Raw genomic sequence first — 13542 nt, 5'->3', positions numbered from 1 at the left:
AGAGGGTAGTTGAGGCCAGTTCATAGGCTATATTTAAGAGGGAGTTCGATGTGGCCCTTGTGGCTAAAGGGATCAGGGGGTATGGAGAGAAGGCAGGTACAGGATACTGAGTTGGATGATCAGCCATGATCATATTGAATGGCGGTGCAGGCTCGAAGGGCCAAATGGCTTACTCCTGCACCTATTTTCTATGTTTCTATGTTTCTATGTTTCTAAACTGTCCCTGAATCTGGTGCAGCAGGATTGAGACTGCATGCATGCATGTCATAAGGTATTCTTGACCATTCATTGGTGAATATTAAAGTGCAAAGCCTATGATAATTAAGGTCTGTTCCAAGAGGCAAAAAGCAATATGTCTAAAAGAAATAGAATATTAAGATGTACATAGAGATTGCAAAGATCAACACTTTCTTTTCTTCCAATCTAATCCACTGCATTTGGTGTTCACTATTCAGTCTCCTCCACATTAAGAGTAACCAAATGCAGAATTGGAGACCACTTTACAGAACAATTCAAACCTCAGTCCATCTGAGCTTTCTGGCAACATTTTACAAAGTGAACTTTGAAGAATTGAAGTCACGTGTAGGAAGGAACTGCAGACGCTGGTTTAAACCGAAGAGAGACACAAAAACTTGAGTAACTCAGCGGGCCAGGCAGCATCTCTGGAGAGGAGGAATGAGTGATGTTTCGGGTCAAGACTCTTCTTAAGACTGAAAGTTCCAGGAAAGGGGAACGAGAGAATAGACGACGAACAGAGAGATAAAGAACAATGAATGAAAGAAATGCAAAAAAGTCACGATGATAAAGTAATCAGGCCATTGATAGCTATTTGTTGGGTGAAAATGATAAGCTGGTGTGACTTGGGTGGGGGAGGGATAGAGAGAAAGGGAATGCTGTGGTTTATTTGAAGTTAGAGAAATCAAGCATTCTCAACAGCAATCCGCACAAATGCATGGACCACATTATATTCCCTTCTGTATAGAATCATATGAAAAGGTTCTGCACTCTTCATCTCATTACACTGATAGCTGCAAGTGCTATTGACATACAACATTGTGCAGAGCACAACACAGAGTAACTATCATGGAGATTGGACTAATATGTGCCAAAGGAAGCATTCAGTCTAGAGTGTATTTTGAGCCTGGCAAAAGGCTTGCTTGATGACTCAGTTGGCCAGTACACAGTTTTAAGTGAATTGCTGCCGCATTTCATTTACTGGGTTCCTTCTTGGTGCCAATTGGAGAATTTCCTTTGCAAAGCAATCAGTGGGGCTGAATTACTGCAGGTTACAAGACAGCTGTCCAGGAATATCAAGCACACATGCTGCATATAGATGGAGAGCATTGCCTGCAGCTGTGCAATCTGTGGATGGCTTGATTGTCAAAGTTACCACCCATCTGTGGGATGTAGACAAAAATGCTGGAGGAACTCAGCGGGTGAGGCAGCATCTATGGAGCGAAGGAATAGGTGACATTTTGTGTCGAGACCTTTCTTCAGATTGATGTGGGGGTGGGAAGTAGAAAGGAAGAGGTGGAGACGGTGGGCTGTGGGAGAGCTGGGAAGGGGAGGGAAAGAAGGGAGAAAGCAAGGACTACCTGAAATTGGAGAAGTCAATGTTCATACCACTGGGGTGTAAACTACCCAAGCAAAATATGAGGTGCTGCTCCTCCAATTTGCGGTGGGACTCACTGTGGCCATGGAGGAGGCCCAGGACAGAAAGGTCAGATTCGGAATGGGAGGGGGAGTTGAAGTGCTGAGTCACCGGGAGATCAGGTTGGTTAATGCGAACTGTGCGGAGTTGTTGAGCAAAGCGATCTCCAAGCCTGCGCATGGTCTCACCGATGTAGAGCAGTTAACACCTAGAGCAGCGGATGCAATAGATGGGGTTGGAGGAGGTGCAGGTGAACCTCTGCCTCATCTGGAAAGACTGCTTGGGTTCTTGGGTAGAGTTGAGGGGGGAGGTAAAGTGACAAGGGTAGCATTTCCTGCGGTTGCAAGGGAAAGTACTGGGGAGGGAGTGGTTTGGGTGGGAAGGGACGGAAAGCAGAAAGGGGAGGAGATGGGAAGATGTGGCCAGTGGTGGGATCCCGTTGGAGGTGGCGAAAATGTCGGGGGATTATTTGTTGTATGTGACGGCTGGTAGGGTGGAAGGTGAGGACAAGGGGGCTCTGTCCTTGTTACAAGTGGGGGGAACGGAGCTACGGGATATAGAGGTGGCCCTGGTGAAAGCCTCATTGATAGTCAAAGAGGGGAACCCCCATTCCCTAAAGAATGAGGACATCTCCGATGCCCTGGTTTGGAACACCTCATCCTGGATGCAGATGTGGCGTAGACAGAGGAATTGGGAGTAGGCGATAGAGTCCTCACAGGAAGCAGGGTGGGATGAAGTGTAGTACATATAGCATGGGAGTCAATGGGTTTGTAGTAGATGTCGGTCAGTAGTCTGTTGCCTGCGATGTAGATAGTGAAGTCTAGAAATGGTAGGGAGATGTCGGAAATGGTCCAGGTATATTTGAGTGCCGGTTGGAAGTTAGTGGTGAAATGGATGAAGTTAGTGAGTTCTGCATGGGTGAAGGAGGTGGCACCAATGCAATCATCAATGTAGCGGAGGTAGAGTTCAGGGATAGGGTCACGGTACGCCTCGAACAAGGATGCTGCGGATGTTCTACCAATCGGTGGTAGCCAGTGCCATCTTCTTCGCTGCCATGTGCTGGGGCAGCAGGGCGAAGGCCACGGACTCCAATAGGATTAACAAACTTTAGGAAGGCTGGCTCTGTCCTGGGGGCGGAGTTGGTTTCATGGGTGGTGGTCTTGTTGGGGAGGATGCTCCTCAAACTGCGGAGCATCTTGAACAAAACAGCTCACCCCCTCCAGCAACAGACTGGTTCCACCAAGATGCAGGACAGAACGCCACAGGAGATCCTTCTTCCCTATGGTTATCAAACTGTACAACTTCTCCCCCTTCTGTTACGGGGCAGACTGAGACTGACTCCCCTCCCCCCCAATCCTTTCCACTCAACACTTTAATTTCATGTTTCATGTATTTTGTCTTGTTATGAATGGTGGCAGATCAATTTCCCTGCTGGAAAAAATAAAGTTCTATCGTTTTGTATCGTGTCGTATCGTATCTGCCTTGCGCACATGTGGGCCTGTGTTGGCGAGATATTGGCAATTTATCCAGCAGGATTCTATGTATATTCAAGGTAAAGAGATTGGAAGTGTTGGTGATTTTGACACTGCCGATAGTCACCATAGTCATCCAACAACAGGTCTTGCAGCAGTCGCTCTGCCACCACCTAATGTTAAACACTGAGTCTTCTTACAGATACATATTCCAATAGGCTGAGGAATTGGTCTTCTCTGTCTTTTCTATGCTAGCTGTGCATCCTCAATGTTGAACTGTGCACCCGTTTTCTCTTGTGGGGCTAAAGGTTTGTGAGCAACACACTGCAGCTGCTCATGATGTTCCTTCCCCTTGCGATGCTGGTGCTTCTCGTCCTGCCACTGGTGGCAGTGCTCCTAACCCAATGCCTGAAGTAATCCAGCCAACTGGACCATTCTATCATTCAAAGAGCACAAATATCTGACTGTAAAAATATCCTGGAACATTACATTGAAATGCCAACCAATGAATTAGCAAAATCCAAAAAGAGTTGTGCAGGGCAGGTTTTATTACACAGAGAGAGGTGGGTGCCTGGAACACACTACCAGAGCTGGTGGTGAAGCCAAATACGACAGTGGCATTTGTTGCTTTTGGATAAGCACACGGATGTGCAGAGAATGGAGGGATATTGATCATGTGCAGGCAGAGGACTTGGAATCATGTTAGGAACGAACATTGTGGGCCGAAGGGCCTGTTCCTGGGCTCTATAGTTCTATGTTCAAAGCATAAGGAGGAGTTAGGTCCAGGGAAATAGTAAATCAAATGTTTAGTGCTGAAGATGAAAAGGGTTCAATGTGTGTGTGAGTGCTCTGGAACGGGGGACGGATGAAACCGAGAACTATAAAAACTTACGGCACAGGAGATCCTTTGCTCCATAATGCCTGTGCTAGATTTTGTTTTGACACTTTAAGGCTAATGTCACTCCCTGTAGCCTGTTGTGTCTGTGTCCCCCCCCCCCCAACCCCCATTTCAATACCCAACTATATTCTGCAGTTATAAATCTGTGATTTGGTTATCTGTAATTGTAATCTGTAATTGTAAATTGTAATTTGGCTTTGTAATGTTTTGAGAACAAAACATGTGTTTCACTGGCGTAGGATCTGGGTACTATTCTGCCTGTAATATCATCATAGCCTTGCAATCCTTTCACAAATACAGCTGGGTGGGATGCTCTGTAGTCCTGCCCTTAGGCCACGTTATGCCTCTTTATTGTTCAGGCCTAAGTTTCCATGTAGAACCAGGGGCAAATATGTGGATGACTAATATAGATTGATAAGAAATGAGGAGAATTATAATTTTTGTGTCACATAATCATGTTAGTGGAGGGGCTTTAGTTTTTTCTCTATAGCTGCCAGCGACCATTAATTGTTCATGTTTTCTTGTGGGGATTACAGATTTCCTTGCAGCTGTGAATTAAAAGAGCATGGTGCCAGGCGTATAAGGGGATCTGTCATAAGGATAAAGGAGAGATTGACCAGTTCCAACCTCCCAGAGTAAGGTCTGACTGGAGCAGTCAGAATTGACAATAACCCATGGTGTCCCTATAGTGCTGAAGTATTGATGCGATCTGAAAATAGAATAGAACACACAAGCCGGGTAATTGATTATTCTCTGCACAAGTTAATTAAGTGAATTGCATACAAGCTTCATTCATGCTTCTTTTATACAATGCCGTGAAAGCATTTACATCCAGTGTGCTAAACACATTCAGGTCTGGCAGAAATTTCCATGTAAAATGCCACTCTCGGACTAGTTAGGTTGTTGTCATGCTTCATTTCTGATTAGCCATATTTACATTTTGATACAGCATTTTTAGATACAGGCAGGTGAAGAAAATAGATTCATATAGAAACATATCCCCCCTCCGCCCCCAATATTCAGAAAATGTATCTATTGTATCCATGCTGATGCCTACAGTGATTTAATGCTGCATAGAAATAAATAGAACTTGGAACATAACTGTAAACAGCTTGTTTAAGGGCATTGTGAAGGAGAGCCTTTAATCTGACTGATGAAATAAATGGAAAGTAATCTATCCTCCATTCAACAGCTTGCTGATAATATGAAAAAATTCCTACTTCACCAAGCATAGTTTAGAAAAGAAAGACCCCTTTCATCATGTCATCTTCTCCTTAATAGTGTGTTTCATAGGGGAAAAAAAGTTGAATTTTTCATCACGGTTCAGGGGAGTACTTGTAAAACATTCATTGAAAATTTAAGAGCAATTACAGTGTCAGACAGTTAGAGAAATTGCTTTTACTGAGTGAGAGTTCTCTGACAGATGCATTGTGGGAGAATTGATTCTTGCAAGGGGATAAGTGAATTGTCATTGTGTGTCTTTTCTCATGACATCTAGCTGGATGTCATCTGCTTTGTAACAGAAGATTTGAATCAGCCAACTGTACTCATCTTAACATAAGACAGCGAATAGATTACCCAAGGAGAGAAATAAGCCTGCTCACTGCAGGGCATCATCTCAGCATTTTAAGGTTATGCATTTGGAAAAGATTGAGGAGAAAATAAAAATCGCAAGCAGGGCTTGATGAACACTTCATAAAAACCTACATCTCTGACCTGCTACGAGGAAATCTGTCAATCCCTAAAGAAACTACATGGGATAAAAAGATCAATAGAGTACCTGTCGTCTCCATTAGCCTGATGAAAAAAGACAAAGAAGGAAAAAAAAATGCTGTTGCAAACCAGAAACAAGTTTATTCCAGGGATTATGAAGGATAAGAGGTGTTCTTTGGATGGGCAGGAGAAACTGATGAAGCCTCTCTAAATGGTTCAAGACTGAAGTGGATGGGCTTGTCAGGTAATCCAACTGATTTGAAGTGACTGAAGGTGACTGCAATTAGGTTCATATTAGCATAAAGCAGGTGCTGCCACTAATCGTGGGCTATCGCATGACAGAAAAGGATGAAGGTTAAAAATAAGATGTGCTGTATTTTATCAGCAATTTATTTTTCATAGATGCTTTAAAGTTTAATGTTTACTCGCATTAGATGTTGGCGTAATTCTTGCTGATTGCCTCTACCCTCTGATGGTAAAAGTAAATACAACTTGAGCTCAAAGACAAACTTTGATTTTATAACTCTCGTGCAAGCAAATATATCGTTGAAAGGTTTGAAGAACATGAGGGAAAATTCAGAGGAAGTTAATACTACAAGAGAGCCAAGATTATGTTATCCTGTCAAAGAATTTCAAATGTTCAATATATTTTGTGTATCAAGTATGTGCTTATCAGTATGTTAGGTGGGTTGTAAAGGGTGCAAGAGGTTAGAAGGTCTGAGGTTGATTGTGTGTGTCACAAACTTGCAATTGTACTACAAATTAGAAGTATGATCCTTCTGTACATCACTGATTGCAGGAAGATACTGTGATTTGCAAATGAAGTTGTACTATTACTTTGTATAATAACCTTATGTTTTAACGAACAGTGAATTTCTCTCTGTTCTGTATGCCAGTGAGCAGGTTTATATTTGGACAAGTGAAGGGATTCCCTGCAAGGGAATTTCAGCTTTAAATTATGAGAATGAGAAGCAAAAAGGATTTGTTGATATGCTTAGCAAGGAGGTTATTCAGAAATTCTCCACAGCTGACTGATTATTGTTTTAATACTGACTACACTTTTTTTTATCATCAATACTGATAGCATAGAGGGTGGAGAGGTGAATGAGTTTATCGGACAGTTGTGTTACAAACTGATTAGATTCTTCCATTTCCAGTCAAAGACCTGAAAGAGATTTGAATGTTTAAGGTTTTCTTTGCTTTTGCCCAATGTATTTTTATGGATTGACACAGTGGGTAGCAAAATGAAGTGTTATGTTAATTTGATTAATTCTCCCTTCTGAACATACGTTTCCTCTTAATGCCGAAGATATCTAATGTCTAACAATTTATGAATGTTTCTAATTTTTCAAAAATAGGATTAGCATTTCACAAATTGTGGCAAGCAAAATTCAAAGTTAAAATAAAAAATGTGTTGAGCGGTCTTTTATGGCATAGGTATCAGCTGTTGAAAAAGTGAACCTGAGAGGCAGCAAGATTCCAGGTTGAATTTTTGAACAAACTGTTCAGGTCCGTAGGTGAGATTTAGACAATTCTGCAATTAGACCAAGAGGATGCATTTTCCACCTTATACCTGTGCACCAGCGGCATTGTGACTCAAGTGCAGTTCAGAGTAGATGACTGACCTATAATGCCAGCTGGTCTCACAGCCAGCAAAATGTAAATCTGACACAGCAGGTAAAGGAATTGGAAAACCAACAACTTGCTTCACCTGATGCATCATCAAATGATTCCGTCTTTTACTGGACGGATTAACATAAAACTGGATTAGACTCTGCTGGAATACTCCTTATCGTCCAGCAGTGATGATCCAGGTTCACACATGAAGGATGATGCCCGGAATCATGTTCAGTAAATGTTGCCAGCTTCAGAAAAGGGACAGAAAAACTAAGGGATGAGGAAGCTCTGATAGTAGTTTTCAAGGAGCACTGTTTCTCTATAAATGCGTGCATTTATGTGTATACTTCTCAGGCATTTGTTTCTGAGCAATGTTCTGAATCTACAGTATGAAGCAAAACCTTAATTATGATATACTGTTCATATGGTTCAGACAAAAGATCTCAGGTGTGTAACAGTAAATATTTCTCTTTCCCTCGATGCTGCTTGATCAAATTAGTGTTTCTAGCATTTACTATTATCATGACATTTTATATTGCCTAGTTCAGTAAAATCCATGATATTATATTGTAAGAAGGGGAATAAAATCACAGACAAAAGCCAACGTTACAATGGTTGAATGTTAACGAATTGCTGTGTCTTCTCCAATATTGGTTCTTGAAATTCAAATGTACATTTCAGGAAATAACTTGGGATTTGCAGTGCATTTATTCCACGCTGTATAAAGTGAATATATTTGAACCTATGTATTTGTATGGGTTGGGAGGGGATAACTATTTGATTGTCAGGAGCTTCGAAGAACAAGAAAAAGCACTCCAGCTCTTCCTGGGTCACAAGCACTGTCATGAAAGCACTTAATACCTCCCCAATTGTGTCTACTGGTAGTTTTATTGGGGCCTGGAAAACCATCATCCACAGTGGATGCAAGAGCATTATCAATTCATTGAACATTCATTATCCAGGGTAACAATGCTCTGTTTGGGTAATTTAGCATTGATACCGAAGAAATAAGCACTATTGGTAGTATGTTCAGAAACCTTGCAGCATGGATCAATGGATAATACAGATAACAATCCAAATAAAATGTACATTTGATACTTTAAGACACTATCTAACTATGATATATTTTGTACGTTTTACAATAATTTCAAGTGCTTACTGAGATATTTGTCATGTCGAAAATGAAAGAATGATAATAAATACGTGAAAATGAGGCGTCAGATACTTACAACTATAACTATGGAAAGAAAAGCAATGCAATATGACGTTATCTTTGAAATATTTTGAAAAGTGCCCCCTATGTTGTTATAACACAAAGAAGCACAATGGTCCTGATGTTCACTATTATGTACTTTAAAAGTCAGTACAGAGTCAGTACAAAAGTCAACACTTCCAATTGTAAAAATATAGAGAGCCAGAAAGCTGCATTTCTTAATTCACCATCAATGTAAACAATTAGCAACTGAGTGATTGATGAACGACCTATAAAAGAGAAGAAGTACAATGTAGCAAAGATGAGCGGGAAGCAAGAGGATTGGGTAATGTTTAAAGAGCAATAGAAGATAACTAAAAAGACAATAATGGGGAGAAAAGATGAGGTACGATGGTAAGCTAGCCAAGAATATAAAGCAGGATAGTAAAAGCTTCTTTACGTATGTGAAGAGGAAAAAATTAGTTAAGACCAAAGTTGGACCCTTGAAGACCGAAAAAGGTGAATTTATCATGGGGTACAAGGGAATGGCAGGTGAGTTGAACAGGTAATTTGGATCCTTCTTCACTAAGGAGGACACAAACAACCTTCCTGATATAGTAGTGGCCAGAGGATCTGGGGTGACTGAGGAACTGAAGGAAATCCACATGGCAGGAAATAGACTGATGGGACTGAAGGCTGATAAATCCCCAGGGCCTGATGGTCTGCATCCCAGGGTACTTGAGGAAGTGGCTCTAGAAATTGTGGATGCATTGGTGATAATTTAACAATGTTCTATAGACTCTGGATCAGTTCCTGTGAATTGGAGGGTAGCTAATGTTATCCCACTTTTGTAGAAAGCGGGGAGAGAGAAAACAGGGAATTATAGACCAGTTAGCCTGACATCTTTTGTTGGGAAGATGCTGGAGTCAATTATAAAAGATGAAACAGACGCACATTTGGATAGCAGTAACACGATGGGTCCAAGTCAGCATGGATATACGAAGGGGAAATCATGCTTGACTAATCTTCTGGAATTTTTTGAAGTTGTAACTAGGAAAATGGACAAGGGAGAGATAGTGGATGTAGAATACCTGGACTTTCAGAAAGCATTTGATAAGGTCCCACATAGGAGATTAGTGGGCAAAATTAGGGCACATGGTATTGGGGGTAGAGTGCTGACATGGATTGAAAATCGGTTGGCAGACAGGAAACAAAGAGTAGGGATTAACGGGTCCCTTTCAGAATGGCAGGCAGTGATTAGTGGGGTACCACAAGGCTCGGTGCAGAGACCGCAGCTATTTACAATATATATATCAATGATTTGGATGAAGGGATTCAAACTAACATTAGCAAATTTGCAGATGTCACAAAGCTGGGTGGCAATGTGAACTGTGAGGATGATGCTATGAGAATGCAGGGTGACTTGGACAGGTTGGGGGAGTGGACAAATGCATATCAGATGAAGTTTAGTGCGGATAAATGTGAGGTTATCCACTTTGGTATCAAAAACAGGAAGGCAGATTATTATCTAATGGCATCAAGTTGGGAAAAGGTGAAGTACAATGGGATCTGCGGGGTCCTTGTTCATCAGTCAATGAAAGTAAGCATGCAGGTACAACAGGCAGTGAAGAAAGCGAATAACATGTTGGCCTTTATAACAAGAGGAGTTGAGTATAGGAGCAAAGAGGTCCTCCTGCAGTTGTACAGGGCCCTAGGGAGACCACACATGGAGTATTGTGTGCAGTTTTGGTCCCATAATTTGTGGAAGTAGGTTTACAAGGTTAATTCCCGGGATGGCGGGACAGTCATATAATGAGAGAATGGAGCGGCTGGGCTTGTACACTCTGGAGTTTCAAAGGATGAGAGGGGTTCTTATTGAAACATATAAGATTGGTAAGGGTTCGGACACGCTAGAGGAAGGAAACATGTTCCCGTTGTTGGGTGATAACCAGGGGCCACAGTTTAAGAATAAGGGGTAAGCCATTTAGAACGGAGATGAGGTAACACTTTTTCTCACAGAGAGTTGTGAGTCTGTGGAATTCTCTGCCTCAGAGGGCTATGGAGTCCGGTTCTCTGGATACTTTCAAGAGAGAGCTAGATAGGGCTCTTAAAGATAGCGGAGTCAGGGGATATGGGGAGAAGGCAGGAACGGGGTACTGATTGCGGATGATCAGCCATGATCACATTGAATGGCAGTGCTGGCTCGAAGGGCCGAATGGCCTACTCCTGCACCTATTGTCTATTGTCTATTCAGTTAGTGGCTGTACACGTAATTCAATAAAGAAGTCAAAAAGTTTATGCAAAGTCTGTTGCTGAAAACTGGCATCATAAGTGCAAATTATGGACCAGTAGGAGAAAAATATCATGAGGAGAAAAGAGACTTTATTTTTTATTCCGAACCAACTTTCATAATTAACAATGGTGAACTCTAATTCTACCTATTACCTGTATGACCAATGGGCAACAAACAGTCGGCAATCAGAATTTGTAAGAGCAAGGTGGTTGGGAAGCGAATATGTTTGAATGGGGGGGCCGGTGATTTGTCTGTTTGCACCTCATCTTCTCCCAATACTTTCCCAAAAAGCACAATCTGCATACAACCAGAAAATCAGCAAGGACCATGCCCACCTGCTCTGGATATGTTTAATTAAGAATTGAATTTGGGATCCTGACTCGAAAGATGAGGGACAAATCTAGGGAATCTGGAGAGAGGAGGAGTCCAAGAGGTGGAGAAGGGGTCATCACTGGATCGTGAGGACTCCTTCCCATAGCAAAAAGGTCTTGACCCAAAATGTCACCCATTCCTTCTCTCCAGAGATGCTGCCTGTAACGCTGAGTTACTCCAGCATTTGTGTCTACAGTATGTTCAAGTGAGTTTATTGTCATGTGTCCCTGATAGGACAATGGAATTCTTGCTTTGCTTCAGCACACAGAATCTAGAGAATCTGGAGTTGTTCTCCATAGAACAGAGAGATTTGCAAAGGAATTTAATTGAGGGTTTTATAATCATGAACAATGTAGACAGAACAGATAGAGGAGCAAACGGCTCCCATTTGCATTTGAATAAAGACAGAGAATTAAGGGTAACGGCTGGAGAATCAAAAGACAAGTGAGGGAAGGCCGTGAGTTTAATTTGGTTCAGTTTAGAGATGGTGAGTTGTTAGGATCCAGTAGGCCCTACTAGGGTGGTAATGAAGATAGAATCATTGTAATGTTCACTGGTGAGGTGGATAAAATATCTGAAAGATTTTGCAGAACTAGGGGAGAAGATGGGGTAATCGGACACGCTGCATTACACCTACAGTACATAGAGTTGGTATGAACCTGAAGGGCCAAGTTGACTAGTCATCCAGTGATTCTCTGATTGTAATTGTGATTTTTGGAATTTGTTTATACTTCATATATAGCCCACCCTTTGTGATAACCATCTAGATCTATGGCTGTAATAACCAGATAGTTAACAAAGATGGTTATCAAAAAAGATGGTTATCAGCACGATCTTGATTGGTTTGGGAGAAGGGCTGAGGAATGGGTAATGGAGATAAATATAAGGACTAACCAGTTGTGAAGTAAAACCAGGGCATGACCTATACCGTGAATAGCAGGCCTCTGGAGAGTGCTGTCGGGCAAAGCGATCAAGGAGTGCAGGTACATAGTTTCTTGAAAGTGGCATCACAGATGGATACGGTAGGAAAGAACTGCAGATGCTGGTTTATACCGAAGATGATGATGATGATAATAATAATAATAATAATAATAATAATAATAATAATAATAATAATAATAATAAATTTTATTTATGGGCACCTTTCAAGAGTCTCAAGGACACCTTACAAAAATTTAGCAGGTAGAGGAAAAACATTTAAGGGGAATGAAATAAATATTAGAGACATGACTAGTACACAAAGTAAAGACAGAATTCAATACAATTCAATAGACACCTTGTGTATATTACAGATAGATAGGCTGGTCAATAAGGCTTTTGGCACATTGGCCTTCATCAGTCTGAGTACAGAGTATAGAAGTTGAGAGAAGATAGACACAAAAAGCTGGAGTAACTCAGCTGGACAGACAGCATCTCTGGAGAGAAGGAATGGGTGACGTTTCGGGTCAAGACCCTTCTTCAGTTGGGAGGTTATTTTCAAGTTGTACAAGGCATTGATGAGGCCACATTTAGGGTATTGTGCTCAGTTTTGGTAACTGTTATAGGAAAGATGCTGTCAAACGGGAAAGGGTGCAAAAATTATTTATGGGGGGGGTGTGAATTAATAAGAACCTGAGGATCAAATTTTTTGCACAAAGGCTGTGGTGCTGGAGGAGGTAGTTGAGGCAGATATTATCTCAACATTTAAGAAACATTTGGACAAGCGCATGGATAGGATAGGTTTAGCAGGATATGGGCCATTGCAGGAGGGACATGATGGACATGTTGGTCAGCATGGGCAAGTTGGGCCAAAGGACCTGTTTCCAGGACTCTAGTTGGCTCTATGACTCACCCAATTGGACAAGTAGTGAGAATTCATAATGCATTCATTCTTCCTTTATATTTGCAAAAAAGGAATATTGGCATTGGTTCTTTATTTTCACATGTACTAAGATACTAAGAAAGGTTTTACTTGCTACTATTCATCAAACCATACCATAAATAAGTACACTCAACCCATACAACAGGTGATGAAAGAAAAAAAATATCAGAGTGCAGAATACAGCATTACGGCTTTATCGGATTACAGTTACAGAGAAAAAGGCTGCATTGAGATGGGTTTGAAGATTGGGACTACACCCTAGTTTATGGGAAAGCCATACAGTTATCAGATAGAGCAGGAGTTTTCATGATCAATGATACAACATTGACGGAGTATGAGCTACTACTAAACTAATAATTTGATGTTAGCTTGAATTAACGTATCCACAGTGATGGATATGTAATGCATGTGAGAATTTTTTTTAATTCATGCTAATTGTACGTGCCAGCTTGCTGATCTGCTATTCATTGTTC

This window comes from Leucoraja erinacea, chromosome 1 (genome assembly GCF_028641065.1).
Source record: "Leucoraja erinacea ecotype New England chromosome 1, Leri_hhj_1, whole genome shotgun sequence".
Taxonomy (NCBI): Eukaryota; Metazoa; Chordata; class Chondrichthyes; order Rajiformes; family Rajidae; genus Leucoraja; species Leucoraja erinaceus.
This window is presented reverse-complemented; position numbering follows the sequence as displayed.